At 45.2% G+C, this 19,468-nt stretch overlaps 1 protein-coding gene across 5 annotated transcripts in view; it reads right to left on the reverse strand.

The window, feature by feature from the left end:
- tbpl1 (TBP-like 1) overlaps nucleotides 1-19,468 on the reverse strand; it is a 100,207-nt gene that overhangs the window by 62,950 nt on the left and 17,789 nt on the right. For 3 of the 5 annotated variants that reach the window (XM_072499727.1, XM_072499728.1, XM_072499726.1), the window contains exon 2: nucleotides 2,173-2,288. The gene's annotated coding sequence lies outside the window, so the exon portion shown is untranslated. The remainder of the gene's footprint in view (nucleotides 1-2,172; nucleotides 2,289-19,468) is intronic. The other 2 variants (XM_072499730.1, XM_072499729.1) reach the window with 1 other exon arrangement.

Below are 19,468 nucleotides of genomic sequence, written 5' to 3' on the forward strand. Positions count from 1 at the left end.
TTCTGCTGTTGCAACGACGTGTCTTTCCAACTTTTTAAATATGATCATGAGATGTGAGCATTTCTAGCAATACCAGTCCATCTTTAATTGCCCTGGAGAAGGCACTGGTGAGCCACCTACTTGACCTACAGCAATCATGTGATGAAGGCACACCAACAATGCTGCTGGGAGGTGAGGTCCAGGATTTAGGTCCAGTGACAGTGAAGGATCAGGTTTGGCAGTATTTATAATCGGAGAAAGAGCATTGCCATAGAGTTGAAAATGACTCTCCTTCAGACCTGAACTGATGAAATGGAGTTTAGCTCTGAAGAAGAAATACATTCAACATAAATCTCAACTATTTCTCTCTCCACAGATGCTGCATTTGTGTCTACATTTCATAATATGACTGAATTTTACATTCAGTTTGAGGGAAAGACGAGTGGGCCTCAGACTAATTATTAAACTTAACAATAATGAAGGCATGAAAGTGAACTGGTAATTTAGGTTAAGGGATAGTCATTAGAGATGCAGTGGCGGACATTTGAGAATACACAGAATGGATACATTCCAAGGGGTGGACCCACCACCCCATGTTAACTACAAAAGTTAAAGATAGCATCAAAATTAAAGAAACAAGCACACAACGTTGCACAAAGATAGGTTGACAAGTCGCCAGGTTCTGATGGCAGTTATCTTAGGGCTTTAAAAGAAATGACTCGTGAGATAATTAATGCGTTGGTTTTAATTTTCCACGGTTCCACTGGACATCAAAATAGCTAAAATAACTCCTATTCAAGGGATGGAGACAGAAAGCAGGAAACTATAGGCCAGTTAACATGTTAGAAGCTATTACCAACAGAATACATTCAAGGTAATCAAGCAGAGTCAACATATATTTTGTGAAAGGGAAATCATGTTTAACTAATTTATTGGAGTGCTTTGAAGTAATATGTGCTGTGGAATGCATTATACTTTAGATTTTCAGAAGGCATTTGATAAGGTTAGTATGCAAAATAAAAGCTCATGATGTAAAGGGTAACATATTGACATGGATAGAAGATTTGTCAGCTGACAGGAAACAGAGAGGAGACATAAATGGGCAATTTTCTGCTTTTCAAGATGTAACGAGTGGCCTACCACAGAGATCAGTGCTCGGGCCTCAACTCTATACAATTTATATAAATTATTTAGATAGAGACCAAAGATGTGGTTGCTAAATGTGCCGATGACACAGACAAGTAGGAAAGTAAGGTGTGAAGAGGACATAAGGAGGCTACAAAGGATATAAACAAATTAGGTGACTGGGCAAAGATCTGGCAAATTAATATAACACAAGAAAGTGAAGCATATTAGCTGAATGGGGAGAGATTACAGAGCTCTGAGATGCAGAGGGCTTTTGGTATCCGAGTGCATAAATCTCAAAAGGTCAAGATGCAGGTACAGCAGGTAATTAGGAAATAGAATGTCATTGTTTATTGCAAGGGGAATTCAATACAAGAGTGGAGAACACTGGTGAGACCACATCTGGAGTACTGTGTGTACAGTATTTGTCGCCTTATTTAAGGAAGGATGTAAATGCATCAGAAACTAGACTAGAACATGCTAGACTAATACTCGAATAGGTTGGTTTGTTATATGAGGAAAGGCTGAATCCACTGGAGTAAAGAAAAATAAGATGTATTATGATTGAAACATACAAGATCTTGAGGGGACTTGACAGGGTGGCCATGGAAAGGATGTTTCCTCTTGTGGGACAATCGAGAATTAGGGGTCAGTTTAAAATATGGGGTTGCTCATTTAAAACGCAGAAGGTTGAGAGCCTTTAGGACTCACTTCCTCAAGACAGTAGTGGCAGAATCTTGAATATTTTTAAGGCAGAGGTAGATAGATTCTTGATAAGCAAGGAGGTGAAAGGTTATCGGAGGTAGGCAGGAGATTAAAATCAAGTCAGCCATAATCATATTGAATGGCAGAGCAGGCCTAGAGGGTTGGGTGGCCTACTCCTGTTTCTAATTCATACGTTCATGTTTCCAAGCCTCTGCGGCATTTTGCTTATTATTTTAAGGCATCGTTTTAAGTGTCTCCTTGAATGTTGACAGCCTTTTACATGGTATACTTGTAATTATTCCCAAAGATTTACATCAATTGACATCTAGGACTTTTTTTTTATATAAATAGCCCTCAGCATACCGTATTTGTGAAATTACAGATTTTACCCTCTCCTCTTCCTTCAATTCCCAAGGTTCATCTCCCCCAAAGGCAAGATGCTCAAAATTCAATTGTTGGCTGGAATGCGGATTAATTATCTGTGAAAACATGAAGTAATACAAATTAAGACTGCGCATCAACCATTTTAAAGACAGTGCCTAAATCTTGTAACTTTTTAATGTTACTATTCAGAGTTCGGAAAATGAGGACAAAGAACATTGCAGGTGTACAATAATTTCTAAATCATGGTTTGTTCACATTATGTGCTTGTGCAAAATAACCAGATTTCAAAAACCAGTGTGGTTTCACCTTCCTATTGTTTGGCACTCTTCATTCAAGAGCAATCTCTTTCTTTTGTGACACATCTCCAACCTTAGGCTTCTATTTCAGACCAGTACCAAAAGTTTTTTTTTTTTTTTAAAAAGCTGCCACCCTTTCTAAGATTATTCAGAAGTTGCCTTACATTTATTTTGCATTGCTGATAATGAAGGATACTAGGTTTATTTCAAAAGTTCCCAAACTATGCGTTGGGTTAAGATTTTGGGGTGGAAACTGCCTGGAAAATCTTGGGACCAGCTTTGAGGTCCCATGATATCCACATTCAATTTTTCTCCCCTGTTACAGTTCACTGAGAGGGGAGAGGAGTGAGCAGCTTTGCACAGGCAGCCTGTGTGTGTGCTTTGAACCTACCCAATTTTTAAAAAAACATGGTATGCATTAAATCTCGATATGGATTAAGTTGGATGCCACATCGGAGATTAGATATGCCATACCAGTCACACTACCAGATTTTGAGAAGCTGCACAACATGTATGCAGGAGTCTCATTAGGCTCAGTGAGTAAGATAGCATTATAACAAAAATAGTTCAACTTTAGAAACACTTGATTTTCATATGTTTAAAGTTAGTGTGCACTTTAATAATTAAATGATGAAAGTTATGATTTCCACCCCCCCCCCCCCCCCCCCACCCCAACCAAATGTTCACTCTGACGTTACACCAAGTTTGAGGCATTAAAATGGGGTCACATCGGGAAACGTTTTGGGAAACATTGATTTCCATTATGGAGAAGAATAGTTCCAATTGTTGGGGATGAAAGTGTTTATTTTCTTTACATTACTGTTCAAATATATGCATCTCTTTCCTGATGAAAGGTGCTATTTGCCCCACCTTCATGATTAAGCATTACTTTCTTCATGTTAATGCCATCTCATCCATAGAATCCCTATCGTGCAGAAGGAGGGTATTGGGCCCATCCAGTCTGCACCGACCCTCCAAAGGAGCACTCCACCGAGGCCCACTTCCCCACCCTATCCCCGTAACCCTGCACATTGACAATAGCCAATCTAACCTGCTCACATCTGGACACAAAGGGGCAAGTTAACATGACCAATCCACCTAACCGGCACATCTTTGGACTGTGGAAGAAAACCAGAACACCTGGAGGAAACCCACTCAGACACACAGAGTTTGTGCAAACTCCACAGAGGCAGCCACCAAAGGTTGGAACCGAACCTGGGCGCTGTGAGGCAGCAGTGCTAACCACCATGCTAGAAGCTATGATTTATATCCAACAATCCAGATTTATATAATTCTGACAATTAAAACATTACATTTCTCAGATAAATTCAACAATAATTTACCCGAGTTAGAACTGTGATTACACAGCATTTGTACATCAAGATCATTGAATGAACACCATATACGAATACAAGGATTGGCTGAATGGAGTACTACAGAGTAAATAAGTTGACTTTACATCAATAGGGATAAATACATAAATGCAGCATATTTCCAGTTTTATTTCTGAAACATGCAAAAAAAACCTGACAGTTTTATAATAATATTAACACAGCACAATATACAGGGCACACGTGCAACATCCCATTTCAGCACTGACAGGACACTTCTATGACTTGGGTTGTCAATATTTGGTACTGAAGTTCATAAAAGGTGACGGCAGTAATATTAGAAAAATCCTGTTACTTTAATGTAGTGCGGTCTCAACATGATACGTCTGTCCACCTGTACATAGCTTACACAATGACTGAGGATGTCTCACCCCAGGATCTCTTTCATTCATCTAGATTGGTTGAAGTAGGATAAACTCTGAAATTCCAGGATACCTTTCTCACCGTGTGTGATCAAGCACAGCGGGCTAAACAGCTGGCTTGTAATGCAGAAGGCGGCCAGCAGCGCAGGTTCAATTCCCATACCGTCCTCCCCGAACAGGCGCCGGAATGTGGCTACTAGGGGGTTTTCACAGTAACTTTATTGAAGCCTACTTGTGAGCATAAGCACTTATTATCAAGTCTGCTTGGATCAAAATTCAATTTATCAAGCAAAAAAATAACTGCATGCAGGCAAAGCTCAACACAAGCCAACAAGTGGGAGACTTGGACTTCAGGTTCTCCAAAGCACAAGCGATCGGGCTGATCAAATCAAATTAGGTTATTACATGGATCACTGGTATTTTGGGGATTGTACTCAAATGATCTTCGTATGAAAACTGTAATGTGGCAGCACTAACTTAAGGTTCAGCCTTCAACGGTGGTGCACTTTGCACATATGCTGTTACTTGTTACTTCCAGTTACAGCCTCTGACACAGCAGCTGTCACCTATTTCAGTTCTGACATGAATAAATCTGACAAACACATTGTATAGTGTGTATGTGCACACAGACGGAGTACAGCATCCCATTCTGAATCATTCTCAAAAGAAATAACAACATTTCTTAGATTGAGGCATACAAGTCAACCTTTGAAACCTTAAACATTTCTTGAGGAGCGTGGCCAATTTATTCACCAAGTATAAAATTTGAGTGTGTTGGCAATCACCCATTTTAAAATGTGAAAAAAGATAACATGGACGATTCAAGTTAAATCTATCTGACACATTTTATTGAATGGAAGGATACGATAAATCACAACCAAAACATTTTTTAAAAGGTCAAATTCATTGTCTTTGTTATCTGACGCAAAGAGTTCATCAAATCCATGCAGTGTCGCTTTGACTATGGCATCATCATAAGAATTGTACTCTGGATGAGATTTGGCTTTCAATTTCAGAATCATCTCTCCACAAATAATAATTTCCTCCATCCATTGAAGTGGATATTCTTCATTTTTTGAATCATGTGCACCTGCACTGTAAATTCTATGATTAATAGCATCCCAAATGGCATCCCACTATTTGATGAAGAAATCACACAGAACGTCAAACAGGGCTTGCATAGTTGCCCTCATGTAGGTTTTTTCTTTGACAATCTACCTATTCCATTCAGCTCAAACATGATATTGGAATGGTTTATTGAGGTAAGCATTTAAAGGTTCAACTACAGATGTCAGACCGCCTAGTTTAACTACAATTTCTTTGCAAGCATGTCTTGATCTCAGGTCATATGAACATGTCACCCACTACTAAGCTGAGGTTTTTTTGAGTAGCTCAACAGGACATATATTACGGAGATATAACTTCACTCCATCTTCATCCATTCAACCCTTGACACAGGCATGCATAAAATCTCCTGCAGTGAACTTGATTTTCAGCACATTTGAAAATTATCACTAGCTTCAATTTTGTTCCGGTCATGCAAACTGGTGCCACTTGTCTTCTCGTATCCTGTGGTTTTCAGGAGAACGGTTTTTGAACCTTCTTCATTCCAGTTTGATTGCAGGGCATGTGAAAATTCATGGGTATTTCATCCACGATGCTGATGTGGCTTAATGAGTACTCATGATTTTGTTGTTGTCTGGTGAAGAATTGCAGGAAACTGGCAATTTTGACATAGAGGTCTTTTGGTAGTCTGAATGGTCTTCGGCCTCTGTCACAACACTAGACATTTTCTTTCCATAAAGTGGCTACAACTAGCTGTTGCCCTTTGCTGGACCCTATGTTCGATTTGGCCCACATTTCTGATGACTACATAACCATTCTGATCTTCAAGCACTCACTCCAATATATGCTTTTCAAGATCAGGCCAGCAGCTGGTCCCAGCTCTTTTGGTGCATTTGATATTGGTCATCTTCTTCAGGGACGATTCCTCCTCCTTTCATTCTTGAACCAGTTTTTCACTAACACTGGATTCCCTCGCTACAGCAATTATTTGATAAGTTAGCAAGTGTTACGACTTTCAGATTGAAGCCAGGTTCATACTTCAATCATTTTGCTGGAGAACATATTTCTGTTGGTCATGTGCAGTCTGCTCTGCGTGGGTGCATCCTAAACTCCAACCATTTCCTTGGTAGAACAGTCTGTCTCACCTTCTTGATCCCTTACGCCGACGTTGGGGAGTAAAACAACATTTGTGAGGTGAAAAATTAAAACTGGCCCCTAACGCAAGTATAGCATGCCTTCGTGAAAAGGAGGGGGTTGGGGTGCTGATGCATATGCGGAGTATAGACCTAAACATAATTTGGCACTGAAAAATGGAGTCATCTTATACATTGTGTCCAATTATATGGTATATCCATTTGGACTCATGATCACTTTGCCAAGATTGTGGCAGACAGTGGGAGAATTGCCCTCAGCCGATGGAACACTTTTTACCTTGACCACCAGTAGATAATTCCACCATCCATTTTTTCAAGTGCCAGTTCTCTTAATCATCAACTTCAACCAAGCAATACCCTAATTGACTAGCAAACAATACAAACTATTAGGCCATAAGACCCAATGCAGAGGGCGGCAGTGCGGCGACGCTGATTGGCTGTTGCGGGGAGTGATTTGCCTCAGGGGCAGTCACTGCGACTAGAAAGAGCTCTCAGTGAGGATAGACTGCGGGGACAAGTTGAGGCAAGTATCCTGCAGAGGACGGCAGAGCGGCAACGCTGATTGGCTGTTGCGGGGAGCGAATTGTGGAACGCTGCTGTCGGGTGAGTTTCTAGAACTAATATATTTCAGGCAGTGGTTAAACCAGTGACACTACACAGGTAGTGTCTCCCACCCATCCTCCTCCTCTAACCACAAAAAAAAAAGACTGTGGTGAGTTGATGAGGTAAGCTTTTCTTTCCTTTTCCTCTCTCCACCCTTCCACCATCTCTAACCTGCAGGGAGTGTGAAAATCAGGTAAGCTTTTTTAAAATCTCTGTAATTGTCAAGTGGATAAATGGAAGGGATGGCAGAGAGGGCAGTGCAATGTTCCTCCTGCAGGATGTTCGAGGTGAGGGACACCGTCAGTGGCCCTGCTGAGTTCAAGTGCAGGAAGTGCACCCATCTCCAGCTCCTCAAAGACCGTGTTAGGGAACTGGAGCTGGATGAACTGAGGGTCATTCGGGAGGCAGAGTCGGTTATAGATAAAAGCTACAGGGATGTAGTTACTCCTAAGAATGAAGGTAGCTGGGTGACGTTTAAAAGGAGGGGGAAGAAGCAATCGGTGCAGGGATCCCCGCGGTTGTTCCCCTCAATAACAGGTATACCGTTTTTGATACTGTTGGGGGATGGGACCTACCAGAGGTAAGCCACGGTGACCAGGTCTCTGGCACTGAGTCTGTCCCTGTGGCTCAGAAGGGAAGGGGGGAGAGCACGAGAGCATTAGTTATTAGAGACTCTATAGTTAAGAGGTACAGATAGGCGGTTCTGTGGCAACGATACAGGCTCACGGTTGGTGTGTTGCCTCCCAGGTGCCAAGGTATGTGACGTCTCTGATCGTGTTTTCAGGATCCTTAAGGGGAATGGGGAGCAGCCACAAGTCGTGGTACACATCGGTACCAACGACATAGGTAGGAAAAGGGACGGGGATGTAAAACAGGAATTCAGGGAGCTAGGGTGGAAGCTGGCAGCCAGGACAGGCCGTGTTGTAATCTCTGGTTTGCTGCCAGTGCCACGTGCTAGCGAGGTGAGGAACCGGGAGAGTGCGCAGTTAAACACGTGGCTATAGGGATGGTGTAGGAAGGAGGGTTTCAGTTACTTGGATAATTGGAGCACCTTTTGGGGAAGGTGGGACCTGTACAAACAGGACGGTTACACCTGAACCAGTGGGGCACCAATATCCTGGGAGGGAAATTTGCTACAGCTCTTCGGGGGGGGGGGGGGGGTTTAAACAAATTTGGTGGGAAACTGATTTATAGTCCAGGAGATAGCATTGCTGGAGTTCAGGAAGTTGAGGGTAGTGCAGTACTGAGGAAGGTACCAAGGTCACAAGAGTGGACCTGCAGGCATGAAGGTGGTTTGAAGTGTGTCTACTTCAATGTGAGGAGCATCAGGAATAAGGTTGGTGAGCTTGAAGCATGGATTTCTACCTGGGACTACGATGTTGTGGCCATTACGGAGACGTGGATAGAACAAGGGCAGGAATGATTGTTGGAGGTTCCGGGGCAGAGATGTTTCAGTAAGATTACGGAAGGTGGTAAAAGAGGTGGAGGAGTAGCATTGTTAATCAAGGATAGTATAATGGCTGCAGAAAGGCAGTTTGATGAGGATCTGTCTACTGAGGTAGTGTGGGCTGAAGTTAGAAATAGGAAAGGAGTGATCACTTTGTTAGGAGTTTCCTATAGGCCCCCAAACAGTAACAGAGATGTGGAGGAAAAGATTGCAATGCAGATTTTGGATAGGTGCGGTAGTCACAGGGTAGTTGTCATGGGTGACTTGAACTTTACAAATATTGATTGGAACCACTATAATTCGAATAGTTTGGATGGGACTGTTTTTATCCAGTGTGTGCAGGAGGGTTTCCTCACACAATATGTGGATAGACTGACAAGAGACGGGGCCACATTGGATTTGGTACTGGGTAATGAACCGGGCCAAATGTTAGATTTGGTTGTAGGAGAGCACTTTGGAGATAGTGACCACAATTCGGTGACTTTCACTATAGCAATGGAGAGGGATAGGAACATACGGCAGGGCAAGGTTTATAACTGGGGGAAGGGTAATTACGATACGATTAGGCAGGAATTGGGGAGCATTAGATGGAAACAGGAACTGTCAGGGATAGGCACTATTGAGATGTGGAGCTTGTTCAAGGAGCAAATACTGCATGTCCTTGATATGTATGTCCCTGTCAGGCAGGGAGGAAATGGTCGAGCGAGGGAACCATGGTTTACAAAAGAGGTTGAATGTCTCGTCAAGAGGAAGAAGGGGGCTTCTGTAAGGATGAGAAAACAAGGTTCAGTTAGGGCATTTGAGGGATACATGATAGCTAGGAAGGAGCTCAAGAAAGGGTTTAGGAGATCTAGGAGGGGGCATGAGAAGTCCTTGGTGGGTAGGATCAAGGAAAACCCCAAGGCTTTTTACTCTTATGTGAGAAATAAAAAAATGACCAAGGTGAAGTTAGGGCCGGTCAAGGACAGTAGTGGGAACGTGTATGTGGAGCCTGAAGATATAGGAGAGGCCCTAAATGAATACTTTGACAGTTTTCACAAAGGAGAGGGGCCATGTTGTTGAGGATAGTGCGATACAGGCTGGAGGAGGTAGATATTCGGAAGGAAGATGTGTTAGAAATTTTGAGAAGCCGGGGGATAGATAAGTCCCCTGGGTCTGATGGGATATATCCTAGGATTCTTTGGGAGGTGAGGGATGAGATTGCAGAGCCTTTGACTTTGATCTTTATGTCCTCACTGTCTACAGAATTAGTGCCAGAAGACTGGAGAGAGGTGAATGTTGTCCCCTGGTTCAAGAAAGGGAATACGTATAACCCTGGGAATTATAGGCCGGTTAGTCTCACTTCGGTCATAGGTAAATTATTGGAAAGGGTCCCAAGGGATAGGATTTATGATCATTTGGAAAGATACAGCTTAATCCAGGATAGTCAGCACAGATTTGTGAGGGGTAGGTCTTGCCTCACAAATTTGATTGTATTCTTTGAGGAGGTAACTAAGTACATAGATGAAGGTAGAGCAGTTGATGTCGCATACATGGATTTTAGTAAGGCGTTTGATAAGGTGCCCCATGGTCTGCTCATGCAGAAAGTAAGGAGGCATGGCATAGAGGGAAATTTGGCTGATTGGATCAGTAACTGGCTATCACATAGAAGACAGAGGGTGGTGGTAGATGGTAAATTTTCATCCTGGAGTCCAGTCACCAGCGGTGTACCACAGGGATCAGTTCTGGGTCCTCTGCCATTTGTGATTTTTATCAATGACTTGGATGATGGAGTCGAAGGTTGGGTTAGTAAATTTGCTGATGACACCAAGATTGGTGGAGTAGTGGATAATGTGGAGGGCTGTTGTACGCTGCAAACAGACATTGATAGGATGCAGAGTTGGGCTGAAAAGTGGCAGATGGAGTTTAACCCTGATAAGTGTGAGGTGATTCATTTTGGTGGGACAAATTTGAATGCGGATTACAGGGTTAACGGCAGGGTTCAGAAGAATGTGGAGGAGCAGAGAGATCTCGGGAGTTCATGTCCATAGATCTCTGAACGTTGCCACCCAAATGGATAGAGCCGTGAAGAAAGCCTGTAGTGTGTTAGCATTTATCAACAGGGGGATTGAGTTTAAGAGCCGTGAGGTTATGCTGCAACTGTAAAAGACCTTGGTTAGACCACATTTGGAGTAGTGTGTGCAGTTCTGGTCACCTCATTATAGGAAGATGTGGAAGCGTTGGAAAGGGTGCAAAGGAGATTTACCAGGATGCTGCCTGGATGGGAGGGTCGGTCTCATGAGGAAAGGTTGAGGGAGCTAGGGCTTTTCTCATTGGAGCGAAGGAGGATGAGAGGTGACTTAATTGAGGTGTATAAGATGATGAGAGGGATAGAGTGGACGTTCAGCGACTTTTTCCTCGGGTAGATGTAGCTGTTACAAGGGGGCATAACTATAAGGTTCATGGTGGAAGATATAGGAGGGATGTCAGAGGGAGGTTCTTTACTCCAAGAGTGGCTGGGTGGTGGAACGCACTCACAGCTGTGGTAGTGGAGTCGGACACTTTAGGAACTTTCAAGCGGTTATTGGATAGGCATATGGAGTGCACTAGAATGATTGGGAGTAGGTTGATTTGATCTTAGTTTCAGACTAGTTCGGCACAACATCGTGGGCCGAAGGGCCTGTACTGTGCTGTACAGTTCTATGTTCTAAGACCATAAGACATAGGAGCAGAATTAGGCCACTCGGCCCATCGAGTCTGATCTGCCATTCAATCATGGCTGATATTTTCTCATCCCCATTCTCCTGCCTTCTCCCCATAACCCCTGATCCCCTTATTAATCATGAACCTATCCAGCTCTGTTTTAAAGACACTCAGTGAATTGGCCTCCACAGCCTTTTGCGGTAAAGTTCCACAGATTCACCACCCTCTGGCTGAAGAAATTCCTCATCTCTGTTTTAAAGGATTGTCCCTTTAATCTGAGATGGTGTCCTCCGGTTCTAATTTTTCCTACAAGTGGAAACATTCTCTCCATGTCCACTCTAGCCAGGCCTCGCAGTATCTTGTAAGCTTCAATAAGATCCCTCTCATCCTTCTAAACTCCAACGAGTACAGACCCAGAGTCCTCAAACGTTCCTCATACGACAAGTTCTTCATTCCAGGGATCATTCTGGTGAACCTCATCTGGACCCTTTCCAAGGCCAGCACATCCTTCCTTAGATACGGGGCCCAAAACTGCTCACAATACTCCAAATGGGGTCTGACCAGAGCCTTATACAGCCTCAGAAGTACATCTCTAGTCTTGTATTCTAGCTCTCTTCGCATGAATGCTAACATTGCACTTGTCTTCTTAACTGCCAACTGAACCTGCACATTAACCTTAAGAGAATCGTAAACAAGAACTCCCAAGTCCCTTTGTGCTTCTGATTTCTGAAACATTTCTCCATTTAGAAAATAGCCAATGCCTAAATTCCTCCTTCCAAAGTGCATAACCTCACATTTTTCCACACTATTTCATTTGCCATTTCATTGCCCACTCTCCTAGCTTGTACAAGTCATTCTGCAGCCCTTGCTTCCTCAATACTAACTGTCCCTCTGCAGATCTTTGTATCATTTGCAAACTTAGCAACAGTGCCTTCAGTACCTTCTTCCAAATCATTAATGTATATTGTGAAAAGCTGTGGTCTCAGCACAGACCCCTGAGGCACATCACTAGTCACCAGCTGCCATCCTGGAAAAGACCCCTTTATCCCCACTCTCTGCCTTCTGCCAGTCAGCCAATCCTCTATCCAGGATCTTACCCTTAACACCATGGGTTTTTAACTGTTTTAACAGTCTCCTGTGCGGCACCTTGTCAAAGGTCTTCTGGAAATCTAAATAAATCACGTCCACTGGTTCTCCCTTGTCACCTCCTCAAAGAACTCTAACAGATTTGTCAGACATGACCTCCCTTTGACAAAGCCGTGCTGACTCAGTCCTATTTTACCATGCACTGCCAAGTACTTTGCGATCTCATCTTTAATAACAGACTCTAAAATCTTACCAATGACCAAAGTCAGGCTAACCGGCCTATAATTTTCCATCTTCTGCCTCCCTCCCTTCTTAAACAGTGGTGTTACATTAGCCACTTTCCAGTCCTCTGGGACCCTTCCTGCCTCCAGTGATTCCTGAAAGATCATCACCAATGCCTCCACAATTTCCTCAGCTATCTCCTTTAGGACCCTGGGGTGTAGTCCATTGGTCCAGGTGACTTATCCACCTTCAGACCTTTCAGTTTTCCTAGGACCTTCTCCTTAGTAATGTTCACTGCACTTACCTATTGTTGAATGGCTTTCACTCAGCAACTTCGCTGTGATCATTTCCATATAAATCCAGCAAATAGAGTTACAGTAATGCCTATTTAGATCCAACATGAACTTCCTCAATCATTTGAAGAATTTGGCAATTATCCCTGGCCAGCCCTATACTTGGTTCAGGGCTCAATCAGCCATTTTGCAAAATCAACAACTTAATTTAACAACTCATAAGGAGATATTAAGATAAATGACCAAAACTTTAATCAACAGGTTGGTTTGCAGATGCGCCTCAATAGCTTAGGACCGAGGCAGTTGAAGGCATACTGTCAATGGTGATGAAAATAAAATCAGGGATGTTCATGAGGCCAGAATTGGAGGAAGACATAACTTGGAGGGTGGTGGGGTCGGAGGAGATTACAGAGATGGTGAGAAAGGAGACCATGGAAAGATCTGAAAAAAGGAAAATATATTGATAATGGAGGCATTCTTAAGCAGAAGCCAATATCGTTGAGTGAACAGAGGAGTGATAGATGAATGGGACTTAATGTTAGTTAGGGCACGGGGAGCAATTTTAGGGACTTCAAGTTTAGAGGATGGAATGTGAGAGGTTAGCTGAGAGTGCACCGAAATAGACAAGTCTAGAAATAATAATGGTACGAATGAGGGTTTCAGCAGCAGATCAACAGACAGGGTCAGGTGAATTACAGAAGTGGAAATATGGGGTCTTAGTGATGGCAAGGATTTATTTGAAAGGTCAGATATGACATCATAATTGGAAGCAATCTGGTTCAGCCTCAAAGTTGTCAGGAAGAGAGATGGAGCTGGTGTCCAGCTGTCAGAATTTCCTGTGGGGCTGAAGACAATGGTTTCAGTGTTCCCAATACTGAGCTCAAGGAAATTTCTGCCCGCACAGAATAGAAATGGGGGATGAGGAGTCTGACAATTTAGACACAGTGGAGGGGTTAAAAGAGGTAGTGGAGAGGTAAAGCAGGCATTTTCAAAATGGGGGTCGCGATCCACGGGTGGGTCGCGGGCGGGTGTCAGAAGGGTCGTGGAGCAGTCAGTCGCAGCGTTCCCGATCGCGTGAATTCGCACGCAACAGCCAGCTTTTAACTATGCCGGCTGCGAGCGGCTTTGAAAATGACGGCCGCGACCAGGTAAAAAAAATGCGGGTGCACTGCGCATGTGTGCCCGCTCATCGGTGTGCATGCGCAGAACCAAGCGAGAAGCACCGCCTCCTCCTGACGCCAGCACAATGACCCAGGAGAATATTTTTGTTTTTAAATTCAATGCAATCGTCCTGCCTGAATCAAGGCAGAGATCAGGTAACGTGGCCCGAACACTGATGTCACGTGATTTGGGAATGATTGCGAATCGTCCATTTTCAGCAGCAAACAAGTAAATAAGGACCAAGCAGGCTCACCTCTCGCATTAAAGGTAAGAGAAAACGGTGGGTCGCGAATGTCGGCCGGCGTGGGTCACGAAGGTCGGCCCGCGTGAGTCCCGAAGGTCAAGTACAAAGAAAGGTAGAGCACAGGAACAGGCCCTCCAAGCCTGCACCGACCATGCTGCTTGTCTAAACTAAAATCTTCTACACTTCCGGGGTCCGTATCCCTCTATTCCCATCCTAGTCATGTATTTGTCAAGATGCCCCTTAAACGTCACTATCGTCCCTGCTTCCACCATCTCCTCCGGCAGCGAGTTCCAGGCACCCACTACCCTGTGTAAAAAACTTGCCTCGTACATCTCCTCTAAACCTTGCTCCCTTGCACCTTAAACCTATGCCCCCTAGTAATTGATCCCTCTACTCTGGGAAAAAGTCTCTGACTATCCACTCTGTCTATGCCCTCATAATTTTGTAGACCTCTATCAGGTCGCAACTCCACTTCCGTCGTTCCAGTGAGAACAAATCGAGTATATTCAACCTCTGCTCATAGCTAATGTCCTCCATACCAAGCAACATCCTGGTAAATCTCTTCTGCACCCTCTCAAAAGCCTCCACATCCTTCTGGTGGTGTGGCAACCAGAATTGAACACTATACACAAGTGTGGCCTAACATAGGTTCTATACAGCTGCAACCCGTAACAGCCTCCCCGAACAGGCGCCGGAATGTGGCAACTAGGGGCTTTTCACAGTAACTTCATTTGAAGCCTACTTGTGACAATAAGCGATTTTAATTTCATATCACATGACATGCCAATTTTTATACTCAATGCCCCGGCCAATGAAGGCAAGCATGCCGTATGCCTTCTTGACTACCTTCTCCACCAGTGTTGCCTCTTTCAGTGACCTGTGGACCTGTACACCTAGATCTCTCTGATTGTCAATACTCGAGGGTTCCACCATTCACCGTATATTCCCTACCTGTATTAGACCTTCACATTTCTCCGGATTAAACTCCATCTGCCATCTCTCCGCCCAAGTCTCCAGATTATCTAAATCCTGCTGTATCCTCTGACAGTCCTCATCGCTATCCGCAATTGTACCAACCTTTGTGTCGTCCGTAAACTTACTAATCAGACCAGTTACATGTTCCTCTAAATCATTTATATACTACGAACAGCAAAGGTCCCAGCACTGATCCCTGCGGAACACCACTCATTACAGCCCTCCAATCAGAAAAGCACCCTTCCATTGCTACTCTCTGCCTTCCATGACAGAGCCAATTCTGTATCCATCTTGCCAGCTCACCTGATCCCGTGTGACTTCACCTTTTGTACCAGCCTGCCATGAGGGACATTGTCAAAGACCTTACTGAAGTCCATATAGACAACATCTACTGCCCTACCTGCATCAATCATCTTTGTGGCCTCCTTGAAAAACTCTATCAAGTTAGTGAGACACGACCTCCCCTTCACAAAACCGTGCCGCCTCTCGCTAATAGGTCCACTTGCTTCCAAATGGGAGTAGATTCTGTCTCGAAGAATTCTCTCCAGTAATTTCCTTACCACTGACGCAAGGCTCACCGGCTTGTAGTTCCCTGGATTATCCTTGCTACCTTTCTTAAACAAAGGAACAACATTGGCTATTCTCCAGCCCTCCTGGACATCACCTGAAGACAGTGTGGATCCAAAGATTTCTGTCAAGGCCTCAGCAATTTCCTCTCTTGCCTCCTTCAGTATTCTGGGGTAGATCCCATCAGGCCCTGAGGATTTATCTACCTTAATAATTTGAGAGACGCCAACGCCGCGTCTTTTTTGATCTCAATGTGACCCAGGCTATCTACACACCCTTCTCCAGACTCAACATCCACCAATTCCTTCTCTTTAGTGAATACTGATGCAAAGTATTAATTTACTACCCCGGCCATTTCCTCTGGCTCCACACATAGATTTCCTCCCCTGTCCTTCAGTGGGCCAACCCTTTTCCTAGCTACCCTCTTGCTTTTTATGTACGTGTAAAAAGCCTTGGGATTTTCCTTAACCCTATTTGCCAATGAATGGGTAAAAATGGGTCCCCGAAAAAAAAGTTTGAAAACACTGAGGTAGAGTATAGTTGTCAGCGTACACACAAAAATGATATGCTTTCAGGTGCGACCTCCCTCTTTTCCCCCACACCCCCCCTCTCCTTTTCCTCTTTGCCCAGTGGCTCGTTTGCATCACCCCCCCCCACTCTACTGGTTGCTGGCTAGGAACAGATCTTGGAACAAATTGGTGAACAGCTTCCACATCCTGGGGAAGCCCTCTTCCGACCCCCGGAAGGCATATTATATTTTCTCCAGCCTGAGAAATTCCCCCAGGTCAGACAGCCTGTCTGCTGCCTTGGGTGGTGCTGCCGATAACCAGCTGAGCAGGATTCTCTGGCCGGCGATCTGGGAGGCAGAGGCTACGGCATCAGCCCTGTGCCCCATAAAGAGTTCTAGCTGATCTGAAACTCCGAAGAGGGACACTTACGGGAATGGCTCCACCCTCACTCCCACAACCCTGGACATGGTGGCAAACGACAAGTCTGGGGCAGGCCCAGAACATGTGGTGTGGTTGGCTGGGTGTTCCTGGCACCGTTCGCATTTGCCCTCCACCTCCGCAAAGAACCTACTCATTCGGGTTCAGGTTAGGTGCGCTCTGTGCAGCATCTTTAGCTGCATTAGGCTTAGCCCTGTGCATGTGGAGTTTGCCCCGTGCAGTGCTTCAATTCAGCATCCATATCATATTTCTATGCCTAGTTCTTCCTCCCATTGTTTTCTCGTCTTTTCCTGGGGGCAAGGTACCTCCCCCCCCCCCCCCCCCCCCACCCAGCAGTCGCCCATACAGATCCCCAGTTTCCCTTCCCTATGTCACCTACATCCAGCAGTTCTTCGACTAGCGAATGTCTTGGTACCTGGGGATACGTCATTGCTTCCACACGGAGGAAGTGTTTGACCTGGATGTTTCTTAGTTTGTTTCCTTCTGATAACTGGAACTCTCCACGAGTTCCGCCAGGGTCACTACTCTGTCGTCCATGTACATACCCCTAACCGTCATTGTTCCCTTGTCCGCTCGCCATCTTTTGAAAGTGCCGTCCATTATTGCGGGAGTAAACCTGTGGTTGTTGCTGACGGGAGCCATATTGGACATTTCAGTTAGGCCGAAGTGTTGTCTCATCTGGTACCATGGCTGGAATGTGGCTGCTATCACTGGCTTTTCGAGTACTTGAGGTGGGGTGGGGGGAGAGAAAGAGTGCAGTTGTGACTTGGGTTCGGAGGGACGTCCTAATGTAGGACCTCTCCTCCACCTTCACACATTCTGCTCCCGGTTCATTCACCCATCCCCTCACTCTTTCTGCTGTGGCCGCTCAGTAGGTTTGGGAGGGCCAGGCTTCCCATGCCACTTTTCCTCTTTAGGACCCTTTTTTTGGCTCCTTGGTTTCCCCCCCCCTCCCACCCACACCCACAAATGGCATGATTAGCTTGTCTACAGTGTTGCAGAAGGCCTTGGGGATGCAGATCGGGAGGGATCTGAACAGGAAGCGGAATCTGGGCAGTGCGTTCATTTTAATCAGCTGCACTCTCCCTGCCAGGGACAGTGGAGCTCCACCTCTGCAGGTCCTTTTGAATTCCTCCACACTTGTCTTGTCAGGTTCCATTTGTGGATCCATGTCATCATAGGCTATTTGGATCCCCACGTAGCGGAATTTGGTTTGGGTTTGTTTGAGCAGTCCCTCCCCCCGCTGCGGGTTCACCGGGAAGATCTGACTTGTGCTCAGATTAAGTAGCCTGAGAAGGCTCTGAACTATGTCATGAACCCTCCCACGCTGGCCCGAGGGTTTGAGATGTACAGGAGCACAACATCCGCGTAGAGTGAAAATCTATGCTCTCTGCCCCCCCAACCCACCCTCTGGATATCTCTTAACCCCTTCGCAGTTCTGAGAGCAATCGCCAGTGGCTCGATTGTCATAGCAAACAGCAGTGGGGACAGTGGGCAGCTGGAAGTATTCAGAGCTGGTGGTGTTTCACCATACACTCGCTTTGGGAGCACTGTACAGACGTTGCACCCAGCTGGTGAACCATGGCCTGAACCCAAACTGTTCAGTACCTTGAATAACTACTTCCACTCTACTCTGTTGAAGGCCTTTTCTGTGTCCAGGGAGATGATCACTTCTGGTGCACCGTTTCAGCAGGCGCCTGATGTTAGCTGCCTGCCCTTGACAAAGCCAGTTTGGCATTCCGCAACTACCTCTGGCATGCAGCTCTCCAGCTTCTTTGCCAGAGTTTTTGCCAGGATCTTTCCATTAACATGGAGTAGCGAGATGGGTTTGTAGAGCCCGCACTGAGTTGGTTCTTTGTCCTTTTTGAGCATCAGCGATATTGAGGCTTGTGCTAGTGGTGGTGGCAGGGAGCCCCTTATTAATGAGTCTGTGAACATCTCCCGTAGGTGCGGGGCCAGTGCTGGCACAGATTGTTTGTAAAGGCCGCCGAGAATCCATCTGGCCCCGAAGCCTCCCCGCCTGCATGGAGTTGATATTCTCCATGACTTTATTCATTTACAGGATGTGGACGTAGGATTAGACCAGCATTTATTGCCCATTCCTAGTTGCCCTTGAGAAGGTGGTGCTGAGTTGCCTTTTTGAAGCGCTGCAGTTCCTGAGGTGTAGGTACATCTACCGTGCTGTTAGGGAAGGGGGTTCAGGATTTTTCTCCAGGGACAGTGAAGGAACGGCGATATATTTTGAAGTCAGGGTGGTGAATGACTTGAAGGGGAACCTCCAGGTGGTGGGGTTCCCAGCTATCTCCTGCTCTTGTCCTTCTAGATGGTAGTGGGGTTGGAAGGTGCTGTATAAGGAACCTTGGTGAGTTACTGCAGTGCATCTTGTAGATGGTACACACGGCTGCCACCGTTTATCTATGGTGTAAGGTTTGAATATTTGTGGAAGGGGAAGTAACGAAGCGGGCTTTGTCCTGGATGGTGTCGACCTTCTTCCTTGTGGTTGAAACTGCACTCATCCAGGCAAGTGGACAGTATTCCATTACATTCGTGACTGGTGACTTGTAGATGGTGGACAGGCTTTATTTTGGGGGGTGGAGGGGGGATCCAGAGATGAGTTACTTGCCATAGGATTGTTAGCCTTTGACATGCCCTGGAGCCACAGTATTAATATGGCTAGTCCAGTTCAGTTTTTGATCAATGGTAACTCCCAGATGATCATTGCCTGGTTCTTGTGTGGCGTGTGAATGCAACTTGCCGCTTGGCAGCCCAAGCCTGGATAT

The sequence above is a fragment of the Scyliorhinus torazame genome, chromosome 4 (assembly GCF_047496885.1).
Source record: "Scyliorhinus torazame isolate Kashiwa2021f chromosome 4, sScyTor2.1, whole genome shotgun sequence".
Taxonomy (NCBI): Eukaryota; Metazoa; Chordata; class Chondrichthyes; order Carcharhiniformes; family Scyliorhinidae; genus Scyliorhinus; species Scyliorhinus torazame.